Here is a 14,268-nt window from a genome sequence, read left to right as displayed (position 1 = left end):
TTGTAGGCTTTCATTGAGTTTTGAAGTTGCATGTTCAGGTGGGTGAGATGGTTTCTACCAACAATCATCAAAACAATAATATCTGAACACTGATATGATTTTAAACCTACTCTGACTTTGCATGAAGACTAAACAATGCAGTTTTCTTCCCCAACACCATTCGAGGAGAAAACTATGAGCATACATTAAATGAGATTTAAATAGTGACGGTAGATTTCCTGTACAATGTTTCAGCAACAAGAGCAAAAATCGAAGCTCCCAAAAACACAAGGACTGCAAGCTTTCTGTAAATATTCTCCGAAATGAATGTACACCAACAGAAAAACAAACTGCATCCCACTGAGTCATCTGGCAATTAAGTGGCTTATCCAGCTGTCTGAGGCTGATGTTTATGAGCTTTCTCTATTCATCAAAGGTACCGTGGCTGGCCGAGGCTGATTAGGATTCTCATCTCTTAATAAGTGTGTGTGTGTGTGTGTGTGTGTGTGTGTGTGTGTGGACACAGCCTGCACGGCACACGCCACTCAACAAGTCCAGAGCGAAAAACACTCAGAAACACAATCAGCGGCTTTATGGTCAGCGCCGGTTCATCTCTGGTTGTTTTGTTTGGACACGCCATGTTTGGGTGGGACATACCAATGAGAATACATACCTGAAATATTCGGTGTGGTAATCGAACATCGATTCTCAGAAACACTGATCCAGAGATTGGTTGGCCTGCTAATATTTACCTTCATGCTCTCACTATCTTCTCCTGCGAGGAGATTATCAAACCGCCTCCTGATGGAACTTTTCTATCTGCTCACTGTTTGAGGACACTGTCAGATTTTAATGTTGGATTTTTGAAACGGTTCATCTCACTTTTCTCATTGTATGAAAGAATGTCTGTGTGGAGCCGTTTGCCTTCAAACTGCCATAAAAGTTCTATTTTATTCGAACTGTCAATAAGCAATGATGATAGCAGAGGTGCAGCTCAAATAGAAACACAGTATAAAATTCCAGGTCTATGTACTTCATTGTACATTTTCCTTTAAAAACTTTAGAAATCTACAGTCAATTTGAAATTGATCTGCCGAGACAGCTGCTGTTGGAGACGTTTCGACATTTGACTTTGACAAGTTCTTATCTAGAAAGAAAGTCAGATCATCATGTCTTCACCTCCTGCCGCCTGCAGCCAAATGCCTTCCTCAGGCCCTGCCACGAGCAGAAGAGGAATAATCAAGTCCGTTTTCATGTAAAGAAATGTCAGGAGCCGTCCCGGTAATCACTGACTGGCATTAAGCAAGAAGCTGGTTAACCTGCAGACAGCACGGTGCACTGTGTCTCACCGGGCTCACTGCTTTACTCAGTACAACATCGGATGCTGTTTCTGCTGTGAGCAAAGTGTCCGTTCTTGCAGTGGATCTCTCGTTTCTCCCTGGAGTTTTGCAGATTTCCTTACAGAAATACTGTGAACCACCACTGTGATCTGGCTCTTGGTGAAACAAACGTCTCCTCGTCTGGTTTCTAGGATTACCTCAAAGGAGGCAAAGCCTCGTCCCTTCCATAATGTCGTGCAAACCCTGAGAGTTAAAACAGTTTTTACAACACATTTCTCTTTATATTACAAAATGCATGACTTTCTTCAGCCACTTCAGGTTAATGGGGCCTGCAGCCGATCCTAACATGTAAAGGCAGGTTCCACCCCCACCACAGGGAACACATGCTGCCCCTTTTCCAGCGAGCTGCTCTCAGGTATAGTTCGGAGCCAGAGCCTGACTTAACGGAGCGGAGTTATCCAGACTAGTAAAAATGCAGTACTGCCATCTTTCTAACAACCGAGCATCTTTCATTCATTTTTTTCACGATTCGCGATGGACTCTAAATTAAAACAGTAGTGGACTGAGGCTGAGGCCCGGAGCTTCCTGGACCTGTGGTCTGGAACCGAGGTCCAAAAAAGTTGTAGGGAGCCTCGGGAATGGAGCCTGTGTCGGAGGAAATCCAGCGGGAGACGGCTGCAGCAGGACACCAGCAGAGCCTCCATCAGCTCCTCAACTAAACAAACTAGTTGAAAAGGACTATAGAGCATTGTTGGGCAAACAATGGTGGAAAACAATGTGAACAAAATGATGTCTTGAAAACGAGGTAAACATACTTTGACAGATTGGTTGACACGACCGGATCTTGAACCAATACAATTTTACCTGTGAGTCACAATGGCTTCATACATGACGTGGATTTTTTTCGACCAATTTTAGCGTTTTATATAATAGATGCAGTGGTGATTGGAACCAACTAAGCAGCAGCACCAGCACTAGCACCTGGTTCTTCTTGGTGGAAAACAGGTACAAAGGCCTGTTGACAAATAACCTTACATGGATGTCAATGGACAGAAGCAGAGTATGTGGAGAAAGATGGAAAAGAGCTCAGACTTGAACCCTCGCTCACTTTCTCCATATTGTGTTAACCACTGCTCCACCATGCAACCACTGCTTTGCGTTTTTTCTGAAGTTACCACGAAAGTTTGTTGTTAAAATGTGGGACAATGGCTACCAGGTTGTAGTACCGGCTAAGAGTAAGTAAAGAGCTATTCTGTTAATCGAACTTCAGACTCCCTCCTTTCTCTCCCCGTCAGGTGTTTTGTTAGCGGTTCACTCGTGAGCCATGAGACTATTTGGCCTTGATTTAAGGGAATATAACATAAAAAGGCCAGCGAGCAAAGAGGGGAACACAAATGAGTCGTTTGTTCCCTGACTGTAATCAATCCTGTTCACAAGCTACTTAATTCTTCCCTCAGATTAATAATTCATGACCTGAAATGACTAAATCATGGCATCAAATTACTGAATTCATTTCCTTAAATGAATATCATTATCACGTCCGTTTAATTTGTCTCCTCGACACACTTGTTTCTCGGTGCAGTTTAGATGTGAGGCTGATGTCCTTTAGGTACTCTTCAGCGCTTCCTAGTCGGAGTCGGTTGATTACACGCTGCAGTTGCCAGAGAAATTAGCTGTGTAAGCTGTAAAGTCGTGGTCCAGCTAATTAGGCTGCCATTGATTATTGCAGTCTCACTTCTGACTGAGAGTTCGGCTTTTATAGCTCGTAACACTTCCAAATATCACATTTTTTCCTCATTCTTTAAACTGTTTGGTGTAATAATTAATAATCTTTTCAGCTTGTGCGATAAGGAAACAGGACCGCAGCTCTGCGAGGTGATCGGATGGATTTACAGATACGATCAAAAATTGTGAATATCAGCTCTGAACCAATGTCCACCGATCTGATCGGGACATCTCCACTTCAGCCCTCATTACACCAGGCATTCATTGATCATCTCAGATGTAAGGTTCAGGGGATAAGAGGCATAAGAGAGAGATCAGTGCAGCAATACATCTCACAGAGTTGTACAGGTTAACGATGCCATCATATTGAAAGTACATTTTCATTGTAGCAACCACTGTGGACTGAGGGGGCGGCGCAGGGGATCGTGGGAAATGCTTCCCAAGTCTTTGTTTGGCCCTTGCCATAGTTATTCTGTGTAGTTTTGTATTTCTGTTATTATTCGTCATCGTTCCTATATCTTTGTTGATTTATTTAGACAGATTTTGTGTTGACTGTGTCACACCTTAAGTTGGAGGGGTGTTGTGGGCGAGCAGACTCCTCTGTGCTGACACTTATATGTGTGTCAAAATAAAATCCAGTTCTTGAGCAATACATTTGGATTCATCATTCCTGGTGTCGGCGTGACAGTATTGTTTTTTTTCAGAAACTTCTAAAAATGTGTTTAGACTAAAAGTAAATATCTTTACAACATATTTGTATGTTTTGCACTAAAACTATAATAAAAAAAAAAAAAAAAAAATGTATAACGAAATCATTTTCTCATATTTGATTGGTTTGGCCCAGTCAAGATCAAACTGACCTGTATGTTTCAGACACACACACACACACACACACACACACACACACACACACACACACACACACACACACACACACACACACACACACACACACACACACACACACACACACACACACACTTTGTTACACTTATGGTTTGCCACTCAACTTGATTCAGTTCATTTCCGCTTGTATTTTAGGATTTTTCAGTGTCAAATATCCAAAAGTGAAGTTTGAATAGTGTTTTGAGTTCCCTCTGTTTGTTCCTGTTAACCACGGGCTGTATTTTAAAGTCTTCTGCAGGGTCTTGGTGTGAATTACCTCACTTGACAAAGCTCTGACTCTGCACAGCCTTTATCTCGACTTCTCTTTTTTTCACCTTGAGAAGAGAAGCGTCTCCAAAGTGTTTACAGTGAAAGAGCCTAAAGCCAGAAACAGGCTGGCCTCTGTCTGTCAGAGCTCCTCCGACTCAGCCCACGCCGCCGTTTATCACAAACTTTCCCAACAAAACTCATCCCACACTCGTTTGCAGTTGTTGTGTGGAGGTGAGAGGCATCGGGAGGGAAGCGCTCAGCAGCGTAGGAGCAGCTGCTCGGCAGCTCCTCGGCAGCCGCGGACTCGCCTGCCGTGAAAGCCAGCGTGCGTTCATAATAGCCTGACAGCTGGCGACTGGAGATATCTGTACTGCAGCTTTGTCTTGCACTTACTGAGGTTTCACCCCAAGCTTTAAGATTCTGCTGTTATTATATCACTGTGCTTTCTGTGCTTCTAAAGAGAGAATAAGCAGGGTAGCAGTAATGATTTAAATTCAGATTAATTCAGCTGTGAGGAATGAGCAAAGGAGTATGGGAAGAGAGTGGGAGGGCTCAGGAATATATATGGGTGTGTGTGTAATTTCAAAATCAACAGTTCATAGCAAAGAACCAAACATATTCCAACAAACAATCAGTGAATAACTAACATCAGAGAAATATAGTTTGGTTGCAGAAGTGGGATGAAGTACGACTTATTAAATCGCACCCCTTCTCCATCAATAATATTTTTTTCTTTTTCGCTTCCACCTTTTTAATAATCAATTCATAAACAACATATTATCTCTTAAAAAGTATCACATCACTTTTATGTATGTGCATACAATGTTTCTAAGAAATAATAGTTATACATTTTGGAAAACCTATTTGTAATAGATAGATGTTTGTGGGTTGTTCTTCACTGTGCAAACTATTCTACGTATGAACCTGCTGTCTCGAGACAAAAAATACTTGTTTTGTTATGTGTGTTTTCGTAACAGGATGCTTCGGCCTCATTAACTGATTAATATTCAGGCCAGAAACAGACTCTTTTTCCCAGTTGTGGAGCTTGACTGTAAATCTCTGCTCACTCTGTTTTAAAGTCAACATGCAGCGGTGTGAGTGGGAGGATTTGTCTTCGTTGTGGCTCCTTTTTTGGGCTTTTTTTTTCTCTGAGAAAGCTTAAAAAGTAAAAAAAAAAAAAAAAAAAGTGTCTTGTAGTACCCTGATCTATTGTAGCACTTTTCATCTCCAAGGAGAAATCATGGCACAACAGCTGCAGGGAGTGTGTTATTTATGAGGAAAATGCCCAGCGTTGTATTGACATTATGGCTCGATCAGTGGAGATATTGTTGACAAGACAGAGTCTGACGGCTTCTGCTGAACCGTATAAATGTCACAAGATCTGTTATTCCAAACACTTTATTTCAAAAACTCATGCACCGTCTCATATTTATCTAGAATTTGTTTGCTTTTTTTCATGGAAATGTAGCAGCCAGGCTTCTTTTATTTTGTTCCATTCTTGTATGATTTACTGAGGAAACATGCAGGGAAAGGAAGGACATACAGGACAGTTAACCTCAAATGTTACACTCATATTTCCCTAATATTCAGAACTAACTGTACACAATACTCTTCATATACCACATATTTGTTTAAAATATAAGAGCTTTATTACAGAAGATCACAGCGGGCCAGGCAGTAGAGAAAGTTCATGTGTTCTGCTACCGTAATATACAAACTATAAGTCACACTTTTCTCAGGTGCTTGACTGGTCATGCTGATTTATATTGTATTTATATTTATATTTATTTAAAATTGTACTGCTACGTCCCGGTACTGTACAACAACAGACTGCTGATTCAGTAATGCTGAAAAACCTTGTTTATTAGAATTACAATGAAACCTACTCTTGGTCTAAAGATAAATCTACAAAACATAATAACCAGAACAGGCGCTTGGTAGAGCATATACCTTCGCCAACATCACAATGGTTTACAGAACCATCGGTAGCATGGTAGCATGTTAGCATGTTAGCCGTTCGCGCATATTGATGCTAACTAGCCTGTCAAGTAGCTACTTCACTGTGAAACACTGAGAAGGGCACAGAGATAAACCGCGACCCTAGTAAATGCGCTCACGCCGGTGTTTCTGGATACTTGCCTAAACAAGACGTTAGCTGCGAGCTCCGAAGCGTCTCCATGGCAACAGACTCTGATCTCCTTTGATGTCCTCTGTTCTCCTCCATGAGGTGCCTCTCCCATCCGCTTTGTATGGGACATTTTTTCACAGTTTTTGGGGATTTATTCAGAAACAGTTAGCTGTTAACATCCAAACAACAGTTTGGATGTTGTTTGGAATTCGTGAAATATTGGTAAAAGACATACATACATACATGTGAGGAAAATGTTTATTTACAAGTAATTTTCTGAAACTGTCAGGATGCCGCTGAAGGGGGGCTGCAGAGCCACAGGTCGCAGACCCCTGTCCTAGAACATCTGATAGGAGAAACAAGCGATCCAGTGACCTGTCCAAGGGTCATCCTGCCTTTTGCTTCTTTTTCCAGCTTTTTCAATTTTATTACCACAGTAGTTTGGGGAGGAAACCTTCGATCAAACCCATTTCACGGCCATATTTGAAGTCATCCTGGTTGTGCTCCTGTGATGAAATCCATCTTCATTTTGGTCTTTTTTTTTTTTTTTCCCACCGCATCCTCTGGACGTGACTCAAAAAACTGGCATCAGATCCACTCTGTGCTTCTAATAACTAAGAGATCAGGTTGACCGTTCCTAACCGTTTCAAAACGTGAACTACGAAGGGAACTAAAGCATCTTGTCGAACACAGACCTTGTTTAATTTGTCGTGTGTGTAAGATTTGTTTTGCAACCTCTCTTTGAGAGTGAAGAGTTGTTCTGCAGTACAGTTGTAGATATAGTTTGGGTCGAAGGTGTCACCATTATGACACAACCTACATCCTGCGATAGTGTAAAAGTACCAATATTACAAAGCAAAGTATGCTGCATGACAAGTAAAAGTCTTACAATTAAAGGGTGTTTCAGTGTGAATGGCCCTACCTTTAAAGTGGGATTTAATCAATAGTACTGCTATAAAAGTACCCCACAAGTGCAATGAAGTAGAGAACACTCTTCTTTTAAAGTAGCTCTGGCAATTTGTCAGTACGCTGGACTTCCAAATGTTCATCTAGTTACTCTCGTTACTGTAGTTTTCTTTAAAAAGTGTCATTGAATCTGAATCCAGATCTCTGCTCAGATTTAAATGAGGATTAATGGTTGTACATTTTGCGGTTTTACTGTCGTCAGAAAGCTGATGTGACATTTCTTTATGACACTTCTACATCAGAAGTGTCCATGGTCAAGGATATAATAGTAATCTATCCTCAGGCACTCTTCTGGAAGGAAGGATCCAGAGATCTAAACTGGTTGGGTTTAAGATGCTACTCATACAATATTCCATGTACCGTAAGTTCCGGACTATTGAACGCACCTGAATATAAGCTTTTAAAAAGAAAAAGAAATTGTACATACTTCTATATAATCTACTCTTGTTTATCAGCTGCAGGTGTCCACGTTGTAACAGAGCATGAATAATTCCACTGCAAAATTGCGGCAATTGCAGATAGATTGTAGATACATGCTGTTTCGAGCCTCTGCTTCTCCAAAACTTGCCCTAAAAGTGATATTTCTGCTCTTCGTGACTTCGGCTTGTGCTGCTTTCCGTGGTCCAGAACTGCAGCCGCTGAAGGCCGTGAGTGATGCGTTCAGGTGCGTCACGTAAAGCCGCCCTGCTGGAGTCCGTGGCTGACAAATCATCTTCCTCCTCAGAATCACAATCAGCAAATAACTGATAAAATACTTTATCAACTGAGATAAAACCCTGTGATTGTGTGTCTCTCTCTCTCTCTCTCTTTCTATGGGCTTCTTTGCAGCAGGTGGACTGACGGCGCGTGCGCACACACACACACACACACACACACACACACACACACACACACACACACACACACACACACACACACACACACACACACACACACACACACACACACAGTGTGCAAAAATTCCCAGCACTATAAAAGACTCATTTGCAGGAATTGATGAAAACATGAGCAATCCCCATATTCCGGCAGTGAAATTCCTGCTCTGTTACAACATGGACTCCTGCAGCTTATAGTCAAGTGTCGCCTATATATGTACTTTTTTTTTCTTTTAAAATTTTGCGGGTGCGGCTTATTTACAGGTGCACTCAGTAGTCCAGAAAATACAGTTTATTCTTTCTACTTTGGTTACCAATGTATCTTAAATAATTGCTGCATCATTAGCTGGCCTGTATACTGGAGGACATATTGTACCAATGTCGACTTGATCAACAAAGAATCCTCAACAACTTCTCTCTGTTGAAACTTTTTGTTGAGATAAACAGAACTTTTTCAAAGCTGGTTGAGACCAGGGACAGAGGGGAAGCATAAGGTTTGTTCTTCCTTCCTCTGATCAGTGTTTGCTCTCTTTGTCCTTGTGCTTCCTGACACGTCATGCAGAGAGGCTACGGTGGTGGGAGGTAGATGACAATATCTGTATGGAAGTGTGAGGTGTTTTGCTTTTTTCACTTGTGTGTGTGTGTGTGTGTGTGTGTGTGTGTGTGTGTGTGTGTGTGTGTGTGTGTGTGTGTGTGTGTGTGTGTGTGTGTGTGTGTGTGTGTGTGTGTGTGTGTGTGTGTGTGTGTGGGAGGCAGCATTTTGTTTTCCTCGTCTCTTCACGCTCAGTTGGACAGTCAGATGGGATTAATGGTGGACGGCGCAGGAGTGACGGGGTCAGTGGGACACGGGACGAGGTGTGAAATCACTTCTCTGTGGTCCACCGACACAAAGCCAACTTCAAAAACACAGCAGCATGCCCATAATTACTCTGAGTTCATCAATCTTTTGTATAGTTTTCAGTCAAGTGTTGATCAAATCTTTTAAATAGCCATTTGTTCAATCTATGCGTACATGTCGCTTGTATGAAAACACATGGAACTGAATAAACGGCATGACGATAGTCGAATTTCTTTGTAAGAGTTCTTAGTGAGTCTGAAGGACAAGTTGCAGCTTAATTATAATGACCTTAAGGGCACATATCTTTATTCATAATTGCCTACAAGCAGTACACAGTAATTAGGTGAAACTTATATATCGTATGTAATGTGCTAGCATCGTTTATGATTTCCAACACTTTCTTTTTTCTTTCGCTCATCTCACTGATATGGCGAGCACATTAACAGTAAAGTCATGCCACATAATCAATAAACGGATTCCTTCTTGTCATATAGTCGATTTGGAAGCCACCTTTTAAGACCTATGTGCAATTATTGAAGGAGGTGAATGGTCGTAAACCTCGAGTTCAGGATATCTTTGGGGGGGGCGGCAGAGATTGTAAGGTTTGTTCAAGGCTTTTCCTCTCAGATTGTACGTTTGTGGGAGTGGCTCGTCCGCATCATGAGGCAACACTGTGAAGTTTCCAGGTCGGAGACGGGGAATCTGCAGACTTTATGAGCGGAAACCTTCAAGGAGAATAAGTGAGGAACTCCTCTTGGTATTTTAGAGACCCATTGGAAGCAACATGACCTTTAGGAACTCATTGTTCATGAGCAGTGGTGGCCTAGAGGTTGATGGAGTGAACTTGGGATCTGAGGTTTGCTGGTTTGAATCCCACGAGATGACAGATCACTGCTGCGTGACCCCTGACCCCACGAGCTCCCCGGGCGCCGCACTGTGCCAGCCCACCGCTCCTAGCATGGTTAGTTAAGGTTAACGATCAATAGACAGAGAAGGAATTCAAATTCATAAAGTCTGCTTTCTGTTCTATTAAAAGCCAAGTTCCCAACAACCTGCAGTCAGGTGATAAAACAGGAGGTTAAATTCTGCTTGTTCTTATCAAACACACGGAACAAATGGACAGCGCCGTGACATCGCGGCTCGTTTCAATCAAACCAAATGTGACAAGTGTGAATACAGCCTGCAGTTGACTTCCTGCTGATGGAGTTCAGCCAAAGTTTTCCAGAGTCGTGGTCTGATAGTAATGCTCATCCAAGTACTGCAGTGTGGACATCTTGAAGAATGTATGCATACGTGCATATTGTTTTGATTGTGCCTTTGTTTTTAGATTTTCTGTGTTAAGTGAAACTAGTAATAAATATGTCAAACCGAACCTGTTGGCACCACATGATGTTTACACTTGATTAAAGTTAGTGTGGCAATTAGTTTGTGATGGCTAAAGTTGAATGGTGTGTGTGTGTGTGTGTGTGTGTGTGTGTGTGTGTGTGTGTGTGTGTGTGTGTGTGTGTGTGTGTGTGTGTGTGTGTGTGTGTGTGTGTGTGTGTGTGTGTGTGTGTGTGGAGAGATGCTGGACAGCAGTGAAATGGATTGTGACAGTAGATTGGCCCAGACGTAGTGAGCGCCGGCGGCGAGCCGGAGCCCCGGTGGCCTTCTGTCAACACTCTCTCTCTTCCTGCCTATCTGTCTCTGTCATGCTGTCTCACTCTGACCACACACACGCACACACACACACACACACACACACACACAAACCCTTGGTTTTTCTTTTCTTTTCTTTTTTTACTATATCTAATTAAGGCTGAGTGCCATTTCAGCTTCCACAGGCTGTATTTTTCATCCCACGGATGCGCTCACTTCTCCTCGACGGTCACAGAAGCCGAATGGACGGCTGCTGTGTTCAAGGTGACAGTAGTCACCACCCGTCGTAGCCTTCATCCAGCAGCCACATCCAAACAGGTCAAAGACCTCACACACCAGACCGTTCTTTCATTTAACAGAATATCATCATAATTAGGGTCCAAGCACCAAGTGATGCGAAGACCCTATTGGAATGCAAATAATTATTTTTATACTTTCTTCTTCTCCCGGAACTGCTGCTTTTCTTTCTTTCTTTCTTTCTTTCTTTCTTTCTTTCTTTCTTTCTTTCTTTCTTTCTTTCTTTCTTTCTTTCTTTCTTTCTTTCTTTCTGAGCGGTGGGAATGGTATAGACTAGCTAGAACCAGCAGATGGCATTAATGCAACCTCACAGATGCCAACTGCAGCAAACCAAAATGAAGAAGAAGAAGTTGTGCCACTCCCATCCGCTTTGTATGGGACATTTTTTCTCCGCTTTCTGGAATTATTTTAGGAATCAGTGAGCCTTTAACATCCTCAAATCTAACCGATTGGTCTTTGGATGATGACAAATTATTCCTGATGATTTCATGCAATTCAGGGCAATAGTTTTTGCGGAAAGTTGGTCAAATACATACATACATACATACATACATACATACATACATACATACATACATACATACATATATACATACATACATACATACATTCATATAAACCAATAAATACACACAGACAAAAACATAACCTTTCGCCCAACTTTCGTTTGCGAAGATAATCAGCCGATAAAGAAATGAGATATTACATGGGAAACATATGTGAGTGTGCCAAAGTGGCTCCATAGCGCCCCCTTGGACAATTTCAACATTGGTGACATCTACTACAGCCACGACATTTGAGCTCTGACTACACAATGTGGTAGAGATATGAAGCCCATCAGAACACACATAAATGTCATTGACAGTTTAAACCCAACAGGAAGTGGCGATTTGACCTTAACTGTGAAAGGTTTGTGTTGATGTCCTCCTAGGAGGTCTGTTGTATATACAACAGGCCTTCTTGATGGAAAGATGTTAAAATCTTAGGGAATAGTCAAAGGTTGTGGCCATGGCGGCATGACGCATCGCCACTGAACAGAAAGTGATGTGTCACTCTGCTGCAATCTGCCAGAAACTTCACGTGTGTCATTACAGTCCGACCCTGATCACGTCCATATGCTAATGTACATTCACAGTCACAGCGCCACCTTGTGGTAATTTGCATTTTTGACACTTTGACGTACTATTGTTAGGCCACATTTCCATCGCACTCTGACGCAAACCAAACTTCAATATGTGCCATGTGTCAACGTGCATGGGTGTACTTGCAGCTTTAACTAGACCTCTTGTTCTTTCTCTTCTATTTTTTCTGTGTCAGTTACACATCTAAATATTATGTATTCAGTGTTGTATGAATAATTGATTTTGACATCTTTCCATACAACACAGAACAATAAAGGTCAGAATGTCAGAAGAGGAAAAAAGAAATGCAGGTAGATGTTTCATGCCATATGTTCAATATTTGATTTGATGGCAAGTCTGCGTGGTTCTGATTGGCTGCAGAGATTCTCATGAATCGTTTTCAGACCTGGAGAATCCATTAGTACCTGAGATTTTTTTTTTTCCCTTTTCCTTTTCGGGCAATGTTGGCAGTAGTTTTAATATGAGTGTCACACACTCAGGAGGTACTGATCATGTCTTATTATGCCCCCCCCCCCCCCCCCCACCCCCCCCGGCTCATGTGCTGATGACGGAGCGCCGTAATTGGCTGCGCTGAGTGACAAGCAGCGGCGTCTGGGAGGGGATAATGAGGCCGCCATTTTGAGCGTAAACTCTGACAGCTCCTCTGAGCCGTTAACACAATTAGCTGCTGCAGTGGGCAGATCGCTGGCTGTGTTTATTAGCGGACTGATTCCAGATTACACAGTCATGAATATTAATCACCCGCTGATTACTGAGTGAAAATTTAAAAAAAATAAACTGGGATGACATTTTTGTGGATTTGAGATGTAATAATCTCTGAGAGTTGACTGGATTAGTAGTTTTTGCCAGCTGTGAGGACGAGCACTCACGCTGTAACAAAACCTCCAGACTGACACAGTGTTTGTTAATGGGATTTCTGTGGATAACCTTGTTCAGCCTAATGCACACGGCACAAATGTCGGTGTGACTGAAAGACTTCTATCTGTCTTTCTATCTATCTATTGGGTGTTTTCACAGCCCAAACTTTAACTTTGGGGGTGCCATGAAACTCTAAAAGTCCTCGGTGGCGGTGCACAGTCGTTGTGAGTGATTTGGAGTGGAATCCGAGCGGTTGCAGTGTTTCATGCTGCCCCAGGGTAAGCGTTCATTGCAGTTTAAAGTAATCAGGCTCCTTCAAAATGCAGCTGAGGAGAGATGTTTGTGCTGCCAGCGCCGTTTTTATAATCAGGCTTTTATCTGCACTTTCTCTCTGATTTAATTCCCAGATTCTGCAGAACAAATATGAGAAACGGTATGTTTGGGGCGGCAGTTTTCAGACACCCACTTCAGATGGAAGGTGTGTTTCACACACTTGAATATGCAGAAAAGCAAAGCTTGACCGTATGCTGTTCCGCCTTTGAGCCTTTACCGTTGAGGAGTCTTTTCAGCTTGAATCTCATCTGTCCTAGACGTTAAAACTCCATCTGACAGGACTGATGGCTCTCTGTTGACCACTAACGCTGCAGCGATGGCAGTCGGCCTGAATATGATGACAGGCGGGCTAATAAAGCCCGCTCGAGCGCGGAAAGACAACATTAGGCAAAATGAAGTGTCATTTCAGGTAAACAGAGAGGGAAGAGAGGAGAGGCAGTGATTTCTAAAACTTCCATCCCAGATTGTCAGCAGCTCCCGGGAGAGCGTTGCATGCTCTTCATCTCCCTCAATTATTTACTTTGTAAATACACCTGGCCGCCACTTCTGACCTTTGAAATAGTTTGAGGCTTTTCAGTCAATTAGGAGCCAGTTTTGAAGCAGGCGACCTCCCCGAAAAGCCTTCCACTCGTCTAATTTGCAGTATAAACAAAGCTCGGTCTGGGTTGGGGGAGTGTAGTGGGGGGGTGTTGTAAAGACCACAATTACTGAATGACAAAAAAACACCTTTGGGAGGATTTTCCTGTCAGAAGAAGTCTGACAGACGAGAGACTAGCAGTGAAATCAATGTCTGCTTAATGAAACGCAGGACAGGAGGAAGACAGGGCGGCCCGGGGGGGTTGGGGGGTGGGGATCTTTGATGGCCATTCATGTTCTCCACGACAGAAGAAAAAAGCGGGACGTGATGCTGCCATATGTCCATCTTCTACAATTAACCGTCGGTGTCAGAATAGATCTCCTCCGGAGTGGAAATAATGAGAGCGAGCGAGGTGGA

General features: G+C 42.6%; 1 protein-coding gene across 1 annotated transcript in view; it reads left to right on the top strand.

The window, feature by feature from the left end:
• Positions 1 to 14,268, top strand: part of LOC308108950 (receptor-type tyrosine-protein phosphatase gamma-like) — a gene marked incomplete at its 5' end in the record, with an annotated part of 501,371 nt that overhangs the window by 265,717 nt on the left and 221,386 nt on the right. The window lies entirely within an intron of this gene.

This window comes from Lipophrys pholis (genome assembly GCF_963383615.2).
Source record: "Lipophrys pholis genome assembly, chromosome: 4".
In the NCBI taxonomy this organism is placed as follows: Eukaryota; Metazoa; Chordata; class Actinopteri; order Blenniiformes; family Blenniidae; genus Lipophrys; species Lipophrys pholis.
The sequence above is the reverse complement of the archived record's forward strand: the minus strand, read 5'-3'. Positions and strand labels throughout refer to the sequence as shown.